Source organism: Mixophyes fleayi, chromosome 4 (genome assembly GCF_038048845.1).
Source record: "Mixophyes fleayi isolate aMixFle1 chromosome 4, aMixFle1.hap1, whole genome shotgun sequence".
Taxonomy (NCBI): Eukaryota; Metazoa; Chordata; class Amphibia; order Anura; family Limnodynastidae; genus Mixophyes; species Mixophyes fleayi.
Window position 1 is genome coordinate 86343458 of NC_134405.1, and position 13675 is coordinate 86357132.

The following is a 13675-nucleotide window of genomic DNA, read 5'->3' on the forward strand; positions in this document are numbered from 1 at the left end:
AAATAGGTTGGGTTTGTATTACAACTATGTCATAATGTTTCACTCAAGTAAAACATGTAGCCAGGGGGGATTGCTAATGACTCAGGACTTGAAGAAAGAACACAAGAGGGATACTTGCAACACATTAACACACCACAACTATAGATAGTATATACTATTATTAGACAAAAAGCATGCACAACATGACACAATGTACAATACATCATCCCAAACCAATCACTACATTCATATGTCACCCCAATAAAAATATGAACACTTTGGTTTATAACAAAATATTTTATTTTATTAAGTAGCTTCACTAAAATGTATTTTTTTTATAAAACAAAAAACAACAACATAATAAATAGAATGTAATAATAAAAATAATAATAATGGTGAACAAATGTACAAAAACTGATTAATGACAGAATAATATTATTGGTTTAAAAATGCTATTGTTACAACACCTGTCTGTGCTATTTAGAACTCTAGCCAACAAGTAAAAATAAATGTTACCTTGATATATAGCATAAACACACGCTATATTAAAAAAAAAAAAAAGCCCCCCATGTGCATCGTATTTATCATACACGGTGTGGTATGGTATTGGCAGTTCATTACAGTACAGTACAACTGTATTTGATAGGACACAATCAGCATATCCCTAGCTGTCCTTCCTACCAGAGATGTGATTGTTAATCCGCCAGTTCAAATGCCTTTAATGCCTCCGATGAGACATTGGTCATCTTTCAAATGAATCAGACATACTACTAGAGAAATGGTGGGGGATTTTATTGCTTGGGGTGGGGTATTTGGACTATTTAACTATCACTTAGACCTTGTTAAAAATAATAAAGAATTTTGGTTTCATTTTTAAGGGCAAACTATATACTCACACTAAAAGCCATCAGTGGATAGCATACAAACTATTTGAAAAAAAAAACCCAAAAAATGTATTTGAAATAGATTATTTAATTTGCATATACTGGTTATTTACACTTGTCAACAAACCACCTTAAATTTATATTATTCAATTCTACAGAGTGAGATAAAAGCAGACCAAGCATTAATAACAATGCAGATGAAAGAAAAGCACATTAAGTTTAGATAATGTTGTAGTTTTAGAGATTGTAGAATAAATCTCTGGGACAGATTATATACTTATGCGTTTAAAATGAATTGGCACTAAAAAGACAATATGGTCCCTAGCTATGTAAAACGTAGTGACAAGAAACAAAGCCATGATATCTGTCTATAGGATGTCTGGACATTGCATACAAGTGGATACATTATTATAGATGCTATGTAATTGTTCAGAAAAGAGTAAAATTTTAATTTCAGTTGAAAGGAGAGCAAACTTGACACATTGGGGTTCACTGTATCAAAATACAACATTTTAATCGTAGTAGCATTTCAGCACATCTTCTGTTATGTGTTGCAGCCCATGCCATAATCTGACGTTAACCTGGCGTTACACCACTAGAAAGTAAAATAATAACGTAATTAGGGGGGAAACAAATACATTTTATTTAGCTTGCAGGAACTTCCCATAGGAAAGAATGTAGGCCTGGCCTCGGGAACACGTACCAGCCTGGTGTCTTGGGATAGTTCATGATTTCGGTTTTAAGCCTGTACTTATAATATACATTAAAAAGAGAAATGGAAGAGAAAGGGAATATGATTACACCTTAATGAGTAGGCGTAGCAAAGAAGATCAACATTTTTTTTAGAAAAAACTAGGCGAAATTTCAACTAATCTGTTTGATAAATAGTACGCAAAGGAAGTTGTGAAAAGAAAATATTTAAGAGGACAATTAAGGAATGTATTTATATCAGTTGACGTTAGAGGGAGACCAGAGTTGATTTTCTGAACAGTGGAGGAACAGTCTCTGTGGTAACAAATATATCTCCTCATTGACCGGTTTAATATATAAATGAAATTAGCTATAAATCTGCTTCACTTAAGCGCAATAAAGCGGGAGAGACATCGCCATATGTAACACATTCACTAAAATCCCTTTAATTAGCTTGCAATCTTCTAGTAGATTTGCCGACACCAGGCATATTCCAGAAATTCATTGGAAGCCCTATTTTAATACACAGATTATTTTAAGAACCGTAAAATATTAATATGTCAGTTAAATTCATTCTGCAATATTCCTTAGTTTGCTATTAACCCTTTAAACTGGAGATTCTATTTTACATCAGATAGTATCTCCTATTTATAGGGTTAATACTCCGGTATTCTGTAATGTACATCCTATAGGCTTATTTTGTATTCCCATAGTTTTCTTAAACACTCCTGTGTTAACACTTGATGAATACAGTGGCTGAATGACAAAGTCACAGCAAGATTCGTGTGGTTAAAAGGTACACTGCAATAAATGATGCTTTATACTGATCATCTGGGATTTAAACAAACTTTTCATGTCAACAAGAGGCATTACCCGTCACAGCCAAATTCAAACACAGGACACTGGTCTTATTACAACATAGGTGACTGTAGACCATTGATGTGATGAGATCAGTCAGTAACTGCAGAGATACCGGCAAAACCCTCCCAAAAGTAAAGGACAAAATTAATTACCAGCACCACATATGAATAATACCAGGCATCTTTCAATAAGTGTTTTGTCAGTTGCAGTTAAAAAAAACGTTTGCCATGAAAAGCACAGACCATCAGCACATATAATATTGATGCAACATAAAATAAATAGCTATATAAATAAATAAAGCCAGCTCGTTTGCAATACAGAGGCGGGACTTATATACAGGTGTCAGATTCATCTAAGCACCTAAACCTAATGACTTGCTGGTAAGATGGTAAATACATTAGTGGGGACTGCAGCAGACACAAACTTTACACTTGTCTATAAAATGTGTGATCTCAGTTTTATTTCCCCAAATACTGCTTTATTGCAGACCACGCATGCATATCCCCGCATCCTCAACACTTATAAGCTGAGCAGCGAGATGACAGTTCAACTCTTTCTTATTTATCTATATATTAACTATGCTTAGCATTCTCAGTCACCCTGAACTGTTTGTCAGTCACGATTTTATTTTTCACAGACAGAGCACCAATGCAAGTGGGCGATCACGAATGGCTTCGTAGCGTTTTAAAGACATTTTCTCGACACAATGGACTAGCCTTAACGTGTACATAATGTTCCCTATGTGACGTATCATTCCAAAGAAATTCTATTTATCAAATGATCATTTCAGGCACTGACACACCTGCTAACATGCTTAACCTATTGACACGTTTCTCCCTGTGTGTAGTCACATTCTCTTTGCGTTTAATGTGACTGGCTCTGATAAGGAGCCATGTTTCCCATATTGATTAACTGGGTATTAAAGATACCAGAATGGACTATTTATAAGGGACATTTGTAGAGTATACTCTGCCTCCCTCAGAGCGATATGCATTCACGAACTATATATATATATATATATATATATATATATATATATATATATATATATATATATATATATATCTATATATCGTGCTTATTCTCCTAAAGCTTAGTCTGCACTGTGTACGCTTTATATCACTGTATAATTGATGTATGTATGAAAGAGAATGTGTAAAATGGATATGCGCCGGAATGAACTGTTGCGAGTTCAATAGAAGGAATATGTTATTCATATGTATGCAATTTAATGTTAAAAAAACATGATCACTCTATTACATACTGCACAAAATGTGATTTCGCTATGTACATAATTTATCGCTGAGCAATAACAATGTAAAATTTGAATAGAAATTAATCATTTAAATAGTAAAACAAATTGGATACATATTGATTTACATAGTATCAAGAAAAGCTATCAAGCTTTATTTATAAGATACAGTGCAAATGTATTAATGTGCAAAACCTCCCTGTAGTAATTCTAGCAATGACGGGGTTAAATGGGATGGCGCAGACAAGCGTTAAGATGCCAAAAATATATTTGCATGTCATATGTTTCTAAACAATATGCCTACAGCCAGATCTATAGGTTACAGCGTCTGCGGTATTAATACACGTATTTATACTATGGCCATATATATATATATATATATATATATATATATATATATATATATATATATATATATATATATATTAGTGTATGCCTGAGTGATAGTTGGAGGTCCCAGATTCCGTGCTGTACGAGATCACTTTCAACTGGTTTCACTGACCACTCAAGGCTGATTTCACCTAGCCTGGAAATGCCTTCAAGGAAATAGGCATTAATCAAATCAGCGTTGACAGACCATAAATATTTTACAGAAGGTGGCAATTTAAAACTTTGCTATTAGTTAAGAATAATCAGCGTTATAATAGTCCTTCATAATTGTGTAAGAGGCTTCATTTGGTTCATTTGCCCCGGAAGGTTTCTGCCTACCCTTAAATGCAGGGCGGGTAAAGAAATGTTTCGGTGCCTTTAATGGAAATAAACGTGATTTTGTTTAGAAATTAACTGGAGTGACTTCGATCCGTCATAACCATTATCACACGAAGTGTGAAACACTTTTGTTTAACAAAGACAGCGAAAATGACCCCCCCCCCCCCCACCACCCAGAAAAAGCTAATAAAATACAGAAACATGTTTGTATATATGATTAGATACTAATGATACCAATAATAACGCTGGAGAAATAGATGGATTTCAGTAGTATATATGGGATTGTTCATATTCTAAAGGCATCTGCAAGAGTGTATGTAATCAATTAGCTAAGCACACGAACATATCTAAACTTCAGTACACCATGTTAATTCTATATACATAGTACAGACACATACCATATTCATTTATGCATATACACACACAGATATATATATATATATATATATATATATATATATATATATTTTATATATTTATACATAGTGATGATTCACGAGACATAAGTTGGCTATGTACCTTTTTGTTCAAAATGTATCAGCCTACAGAACTTTTAGTTAAAAAGGAGGGCTTGGAAAATCCTATGTTAAACTTATTCTGGTAATGTTAGTACCCAGCATCATTGTAGTACAAAAGGTACTCAGGGATTGAGATTTATTGGTCTGCAAATGAAAAGGTTCTCCCGGTGTAAGAGGTTAACTTAGAGTTTCTGAAACCGTGACTGGCATTGACAATAAGCCTTGGACAAAGCCCGCTCAAATACATCTTTAAAATACACACAGATATACATACACACAAACACACTCGCACACTTTATCCCGGCCTGCAATTTTCTTTTATTTCTTGTGTGTGTGTGTGTGTGTGTGTGTGTGTGTGTGTGAGAGAGTGTGTGTGTGTGTGAGAGAGAGTGTGTGTTTCTTTCTGTCTCTACAAAGCCCCGAGTCTCTTTGTAGGTAGCTAGAGGATTTTTTTCACTTCTATTTTCTCTCTAGCTGAACCATCCTCTTTCTATAGCATCCAGCTGAATGAGACACCAGAAATAGAGAGAAGATTAAGGGGGGAAAAAGATTGAAAGAAAGCAGAGAGAAGGGCTAAAAAAAGCCCCCTGCATAATCTAAAAAAAAAACTGGGATAGAGGAATACATTGGAAATAATCCGGGTGGACATTTGCAATGGTGTCTTGGGCTACATAGCGAGAAGGCTTCTAGTTTGTGGTTTTAATAAAGAGTAAGAGAAAGACGGGCAGAAGGAGAGAGGAGATAGAGGGGAGAAGAGGACAGAGCAGAAGTCTGTGTTGTGGAAATGCTAATAAGGGTACATTAACCAATCCCTTTGCTGTATTTCACACAGATCAATGCCTGACCCAGAGGCGGCTAAGATATCTTACTTCTGCTACACAGATATGAGATAATCGCTCGAAATAAACCCGTAACCTGAAATACTGCTGCATCAAGACTAGCCAAAGGAGGGTGGAGGGGTTAACTTTCACTTACAGCAGCACGATGACAGGTCTGGACCTGCCTGGCAGTGAGCAGGTTAACAGACTGAGTTTATATATTGTAAGCGGTAACACTACATAGAGACAACTCTCTCGCCCAAACAGGTGATTACTACAAAGATCATGGAGGCTGAACTTTAATGTTCATTCACAATCATCAAAATCGCAAGTACTGGACACAACAAACGACATCTAGCGTAAAGTAAAAAAATAAAAATAAAGTATAAATATTTGAGCATGAAATGGGATTTATGAATGTCTGTCAGTCAATGCTTCACCTGAAACTATATCATGAAACATACACCCTAGAACTGAAACATAACCAAAATAGAAAACCATAAAACACAATAATAAATTGCATAGCAAAAAATACCCATATCGCATCTGGACAAAAATAAATAAATAAATCTATCATCATTAAATTAATCTTAAATAATGCAGATCTGTTGGGCTTTATTTAGAAAGTAAGGTAGCATCTATTAAATGACCTCCAAGTGCAGATCATCAATTTATTTTTAGTCACATGACATTAGACTTTTTAGATAGTAGCAATATTTCTAGTGTACATATAATCATTAAGAAATTATATGTTGTTATTATGGTATTCAGTGCAAATAAAATAAAATTTCTGAGTGCACATTAAATAGTGCACATTAAATAGAACACAATGCATTCAAATATGTTTTACATAACATAACAATGTGTTACTCTGCACCCATCTTGTGCTGGGTTACAGGTTAATAAACATTACTTAACAAGAGATGTATATATATATATATATATATATATATATATATATATATATATATATATATATATATAAATATATATATATATATATATATATATATATATATATATATTTTTTTTCTTATAGGGTTAGAATTTTAACATCTACCCGAATAGCTTGGCCTTGCAAACGGGGGTGGAGTGTAAATGTACCCTTGAAATATATTTTAGGGAATGATTGCAATAAAAAAACAAAAATATAACTTTGACAGACAAGAGGGTCCTTTTAAATTACCTCAAGCTAAGGCCTGTTCAGTTGATGTATTTAGTCGTTATATATGTTGGGAATCACTGGTAACTCTTTGATAATTAAAAAAGGCGATATTGATTGGTTTATAGAGAGAGTAACCTGCGGAACTCAGCGCCATCTCTCTACTACTACTTCGGGGGGCAGACATCATTACTTGCTGTAATAAGCCTAAAAAGCCCCTCTACCAGCCCAGCCTTTGACATGGATGCATTGAAGTTAAGCTGAAGGTCCTTGGAGGTCTCAGAATGTGTCAGTACTTGGTATAACTGGTAGATGGCACAATTTTCTAACATTTAGAGAGAGGGATACATGCTGAGAGCAATAAGTCCATTTTAAAGCCCTTAATTTAGAAGGGACAAAGATAACTGACAGGTAAAGCAAGGGGACATCTCAATGAAATCTATTAATGTAATTAAAACCTTGTAGAATAGAACAGGTTAGAACTTGCGACTAGTTTTTTTCAAACTTTACCACTGTCCTCCAAGTTTATTACTGCGATTTAAATATATTGTTTTGTTTTAACTATAACCCATGTTTATTAATTGTAAATATTTACGCCTTTATTTTAGAACTATGGCATGCACTATTTTATCAGCTTAATGCTGGCACTAAGGTGCATTTAATCGTACAAAATCTATTCATGTTTTTTTCTGTGACAGTAGCAAGGGAGACTTTGGTGAATGTTCTCTGTCAATAAAATATAATGTGTGTGTTTGTATAGGGTATCTTATACTAAATTGGTTAATATATAGAAACCGGTGTCTACGGTTATAGCATGTGTATGAATTAATCAGGCATGAAAATTTTCTTGCGTTATGTTGCTTTTTTCCCAAACTGAAAACTCTTATGGGAAAAGATAATTATGCAATGGCTAAAAGGGCCCAACACAATTATAGGATAACAACATACAATACACTTGTCACACCGATTATAAATACACTTATTATTCCCATAACAATTTTATTGAAATTGTAGATCTGATACATTCTTTCACTAGAGGAATTATGCAGTCTACACGGATAATAAATAGCCCTGTTACAGTTGCTTCAAGACATCGACATCCCTACTAACTAGGACTGCGTTATAATATTAAAAAGCTGTATTCAAATCCAGCAAACAACAACGACAAACACTGAAACAACGTAAGCGTGTTGAAATGGGATCCTGGCAGTATATTAACACTTGCTTAATAAACAATAAAACGCCATTAAGATAAAATGCGTAATGAAATCTAAGGCCAGTGATGCCTATCCTTCATAAAGATTTCCATAATAAAATAAATAGAGGGGGAAGAGGGCTGAGTAATTGTAACTCTATAAAAATCTAATAGAGGGGAAAAAGGAGACTTTATGGAGATAGGTTTAAAAAAAAATATCTTGAAACAGCTTGTGTAAAATAACAGTCTGATCAAAATACCCCCAGTAGACTAGTAAAAATGCACTTTTTCTGTTTTTTTTTATTAGCCATGGAAGATGATTGAAAAATGTAAAGAGAGCTACAGATTTGGAACATATTCTGCATGGTACAGTGAAGAATTTAGTTGCAGTGTAAATAATTGTATTTGGGTAGATACGTTCTGCGCCTATTTCTAGAGTAAATCTCTGACTGTGCTGGAAGAGAATCCCTGTAGGTAAATCCATCATTACTGTTCGGATACAGGGAGGAAGCAAGGCTACTAAATTTATCTTACATTCGTAGCGCTTTAATAGACATTTATTAAATGCTTTTAGAGAGAGACATGCGGCGCCTGATTACATCCTAGTTATAGGCAGAACATAAAGACACACGTTACCAACCAATTTACTGGAAGGGAAGAGAAAAAAAATAGGAAGGTGAAAAAGCATGCAGGGGAAAACTGGAGAGCGATAAGCAGAGAGGCTGAAACAATGATTTCTTTTTCACTACAGCTGTCCAGGATAAAAAGACACAAGTCCTGTAATATGTACTCTTCCTATCCCAAACTGCTGGTAATCTTAGTGGTTGGAGGGCTTATTTTTATGCATACTCATTTCCCTCTGATACATCATATTTTCTGTACACCAGATAAAGCTAACTTTAGATGTGTGTGTGTGTACAGCAGACGCATTAGACCATAAGGGAAGCTGTAGGAACACTCTACATTCTTAGACAAGTATAATGAAAACGGCCGTACAGCCCCTGAGGGTTGTATAAAGGGTTAAAATTGCCTGGTTTGCAATGCCCTTTACCCGTTGCTGGATGCTGAGCTGTTAGCTTTCAACACGTTGCAGTAGTTAAATGCTGAGCGTAATAATGTGTAATATATCCAAGTCGTAAAAATGCCATTCAGACACATGCATCCATATGGGATTTTCAACCTTTCTTTGGGGGTTTATCTCTCAAATATTTGAAAATTGAATGCAAATGCATATTTATTGAAATTGTGTATATCTGTGTATGTGTATATATTGCTTGCACACCTATCTATTATATACACATACACACACACACACACATCTTTACGCACACAACTACATATGTACATTACACACACGTGTGTCATTTTAGTTGGTTACAATATGGCTTTTGGCCTATGTAACCCCCGGGGACATCCATCTCTCCAAGCAAGTCTACAGAAAGAGATCTAATATTCATCCGGAATGTTACTCCCAAGAAATGTTAGATGAAATGTTTGTAACTCAGTGGCAACTGATACAATGTCAGAGTAAACCGCGCACTAATGTGTGTAATCCTGTAACCAGCCAAAAAAACAAGGATCAGAGGAATTTATTTTTAAAGAAATACTTCAGCTATGAAAAAAAAAAGTTTCCAGAAGAAAATAAACACTATTGACATTTTGCTGGGGGAAAGCTCATTAGTTCGTTGGCCATCTCTAATAAAGGAGCAGGGTTACAAATTATACAGTCCTGCCTGAACACACGCTCTGTCAAGTGAGATCAGTCTAGCGCAGGCTTGATTCAAATTGCTGCTAAGTTGCCTTGCAATCCCGTCCCCTCCTCTCTGCGAGGGTGTTTGGTGGAAAAATATTGTTCTAAAGGGGATGGCGATAACGCTTTACATTAAAAAGAATATCAACTCTCATTTCCCATCGGTAATCCCAATAAAATTAATATTGCAAGGATAGAGCACAGTCCCCTTGAAATAACAGCTATCTCCACAAGGGTGAGGGAAATAGAGAGAGAGAAAGCTGCGCTCTGTTTTTGTAATTAACGAAGTAAAACCCAAGAAAGCAGATGTGTTTGCTTAGCTAATCATTGGCATGTTTCTTCCGAGACCCCTCTCTCGCTAGGACATTCCTTTGATTTTTGATTTTTTTTTTTGTTGCCTTTAAAATGATTTTGTACTATACGTTATCCAACAAAAGGCTTCTTTTTATTATTATTTTTTTAAACACAAGCAAAACGTCCAGCCACTAGTTATCGTGCTGTTAAATGGTACTATTACACTTTATCAACAGAAGATAATTTTTCAAGATAACTCACTTTTTACGATACAAGTGCAATAATGTTATAGTCATCTTTTTAAGTGAACGGTAAAAATAAAGAAGACAGCATGGGCTGTTATCGGTGTGTTATCAAAGACTTGATAAGATTTATTACTTTTCCAACAGGTGAGGATATGTACTTTGCATAATGTATTGTAGAGATGTCCCTTTACTGTCTGACAGAAAGTCTTAGTGACACACTGGGATCTCTCACTGCAGTATGATCTCAATCAACTCATTCATGTTTACCCTGTGTCCTACTCCCTGAGTAGTTATGCCCGACACCTTCAGAAGAACTAATGTTTTCACTTCTTAACACTTGAACACCTTAGAACACAAAATATGTGGAGTGTTGTTTTTTTTTGGGAGGAGGGAGATATATCCTAACTTTAACACTGCTATCCACTATGTCCACCTCACTTTATATCACACGGTGACATTAGACATTACCTAGTAGCATAGTCCTGTCAAACCAATGACGTCCCATGCTAGCCATTTTTAAAAAACACTCCATAATTAGATTCTAGTTACATTTTACCTTCTAATTAGTCAATAGTTCTAACAGGAAGCTTTGAAAGTCGAGTGGTGGTTTATGGTTGTGGGTGTGTTGGATGCACTAAAATAATATTGCATAGGCTTCTTTGAAGACCAAAGAAAATTTACAATTGCTCATTAATGGCCTAAGCAACTAACGGGTTAAAAACCTGCTGCAAACTGTTTACACAATAAAGTAAACATGCATAGGATGTGTGTACATCCTACTTTTGAATCCAAAGTTCATTGACTATATCTTGGGGGACTTTTAGCAGTCTTGTGTAAATGTGTGTGTGAAAGGACATATCTATTAAAGGAAATTATATAAATATATATGATAACCGGACATTTAATCACATTTGCCATGTATAACCATAATGCAGTTAGGGCTTCATTTACACTTGGAAGATCTGTGGGGTCTTTTATTTAAAAATTAAACTAATAGATTAAACCGTTGTTTTTTTTAAAGGGTCTTTCCCTTGTCTCAGCGTACTGCTGGAGGAAGAGCAGTTACAATGTGTAGTCTTTTTCTTACTGCCTGCCTGCTGCTGCTCCTAGATGGAAGGTCCCTCTGGTTGTCTTGTTTCAATGTGTTTTGTATTACTAAGCTCTGTCTATGCCTTGTACAGCAGGCTTGCATTGCACTGAGAGACGCCATGTTGGCTCGTCTAATAGGACACCAAGGCACAAGCAAAGCTTAAAGGCATACTTTCACACGCTTGGATTCTCACTAAAACACCCCCTAAAATTCCACTTAAAGTAAACACAAAACCTTGGCCCAAATAGCAGTGAGGAGGCTTCGCTGTATGTGATCACTACGGAAGGGATCATCTGCAGATGGCAGAAGCCACATTGGGGACACAATGCACACTCTCTCTCACCAGATCACACACAGTTTATTTTGGAATACTGTGTATCAGTCCTAATGGCCGGAGTATCCCCTCCTCCCCTTGCATGTTTCAGATGTGCTATAAGATGGTGTTGATCAAAGATCTCAACTGTGGGTTTTATTGTCTGAGATCGTGTTTGGCTAACACACCAGCATTGGGAAGAAATAAAGCAGTCTGCGAGCAGCCAGGAGAAAAGACACTTATATATAGTGTTGCCATCTTTAACAGCGCGGGTTAACCCCTGCGCTCCCGCACGCCCTTGCAAAACATGTCCATGACCAAGCAGCCAGCTACCAGGAGCAGAGAAAGGGTTAAGATCTCACAGAACTTGCTCTTAAATCACATCCCCCTCTTTTGTCCTTTTCATATGCTGGCTAGATCTTTTGTTCTAACTCAGCACGAAAAGGAAAACTTAGTTTAAACGTAATAAACTTAAACCTAACACGAGCCCTTAAACAAATACTCCTTTAAAGAACCATACATGCATACACAGGTTTACTCTTGAACGATCATACACATTTAAGTTTAATCTGCGACCGCTGAAAAGCTCCCATCAGAAAAAGTGTTACATTCTCCACACATAATAAGGACAGGGACTGGCTTTTTTGATTTTGAAATTCATAAATTATAATTTAATACCAATGACAATTTACAACACATGTTTTACAATAAGCTAACACAAAACGAGATCCTGTGATTTTTTTTTTCTTTTAATACAAAAACTTCATACACTCACAAATTACTTGCAATTGAGAAACCTAAATGTAGAGGTCAGCAATACTCTGCAAATGTACCAGTGCTCAGCGCTCTCTCATCTCTCTATGTCTGTGTATACATATATCCTGTATAGTGTGTGTTTATTGATATGTGTGCATATTACTTGTTAGAATGAGTCCCAGTCAAACTGCATATCATAGCCCAGACTTTCATTTACAATAAATTAAAATGACCTTATAATAGATTTAAAACATGGCCAGTTTTGCTAAAAAATATAATCCCACAGTTATGTGTAACTGAGAAAAAAAAGTAGTACGACCCTAATTACAAGCTTCCATACAGTAAGCATCTAATGGGCGCCCACATTTCTATCTATCCCATTCAAGCCGCTTCTCTGATAGTTTGTATTTTAAAAAGCCTTCTCAATGTCCATACTACACACTAGCAGACCAGAAAGAATTGTATTTTAATACTAAAGTTTTAAAATTGTAAATTTGGTGTGAACATGAAAACAGACCATCAGTTCTCTAAGCTAAGTCACCCAAATTATGCACCTCTCAACAACAATGATGAATGGCCATCACAAAATATTATTGAACCACAAAAAAAATAATAATAAAAAAAAAAATCAGAAAACTCAATAATAAGCAACTGACCTGTATATACACAAATCTGCCACTGGCTTGCCTCAAATATCCTGTGCGTGTATACCAGATATTTACAAAATAGTTCTTTTTTATCATGTTCATAAAATAGATGCAGTAGATTTCTGGATACGTTTTACAATATACTTCGCTAAAATAGCTCTGCAGGCACTTAAAAGTACGGGCCTTTTCATGGAAATCCATTTTTAATTAAATAGAGGATTAGGTTACTAAGAATGGGTTGCAATAATGTACAGTACCTCTTAAACCACAGATAAACCACTGGTTTAAGCGTTTCCTGCCGAATTAGACATGCAAATACACTGTTACACGTTTGGACAAACATAACGGGGGCAAATAGACAGGGGAGGCAATTTAACCCCTTTCTGCAGACCAACAGGCCCGCAACGTCGTCTTCAAACGTCTTTCTGGGGTTGAATAAGTTAAAGTATCTATAAAAAAAAAACATGTGATGTGGATAATTCTTTGTTTTGAAAGACACTTGTCACAGCCAAA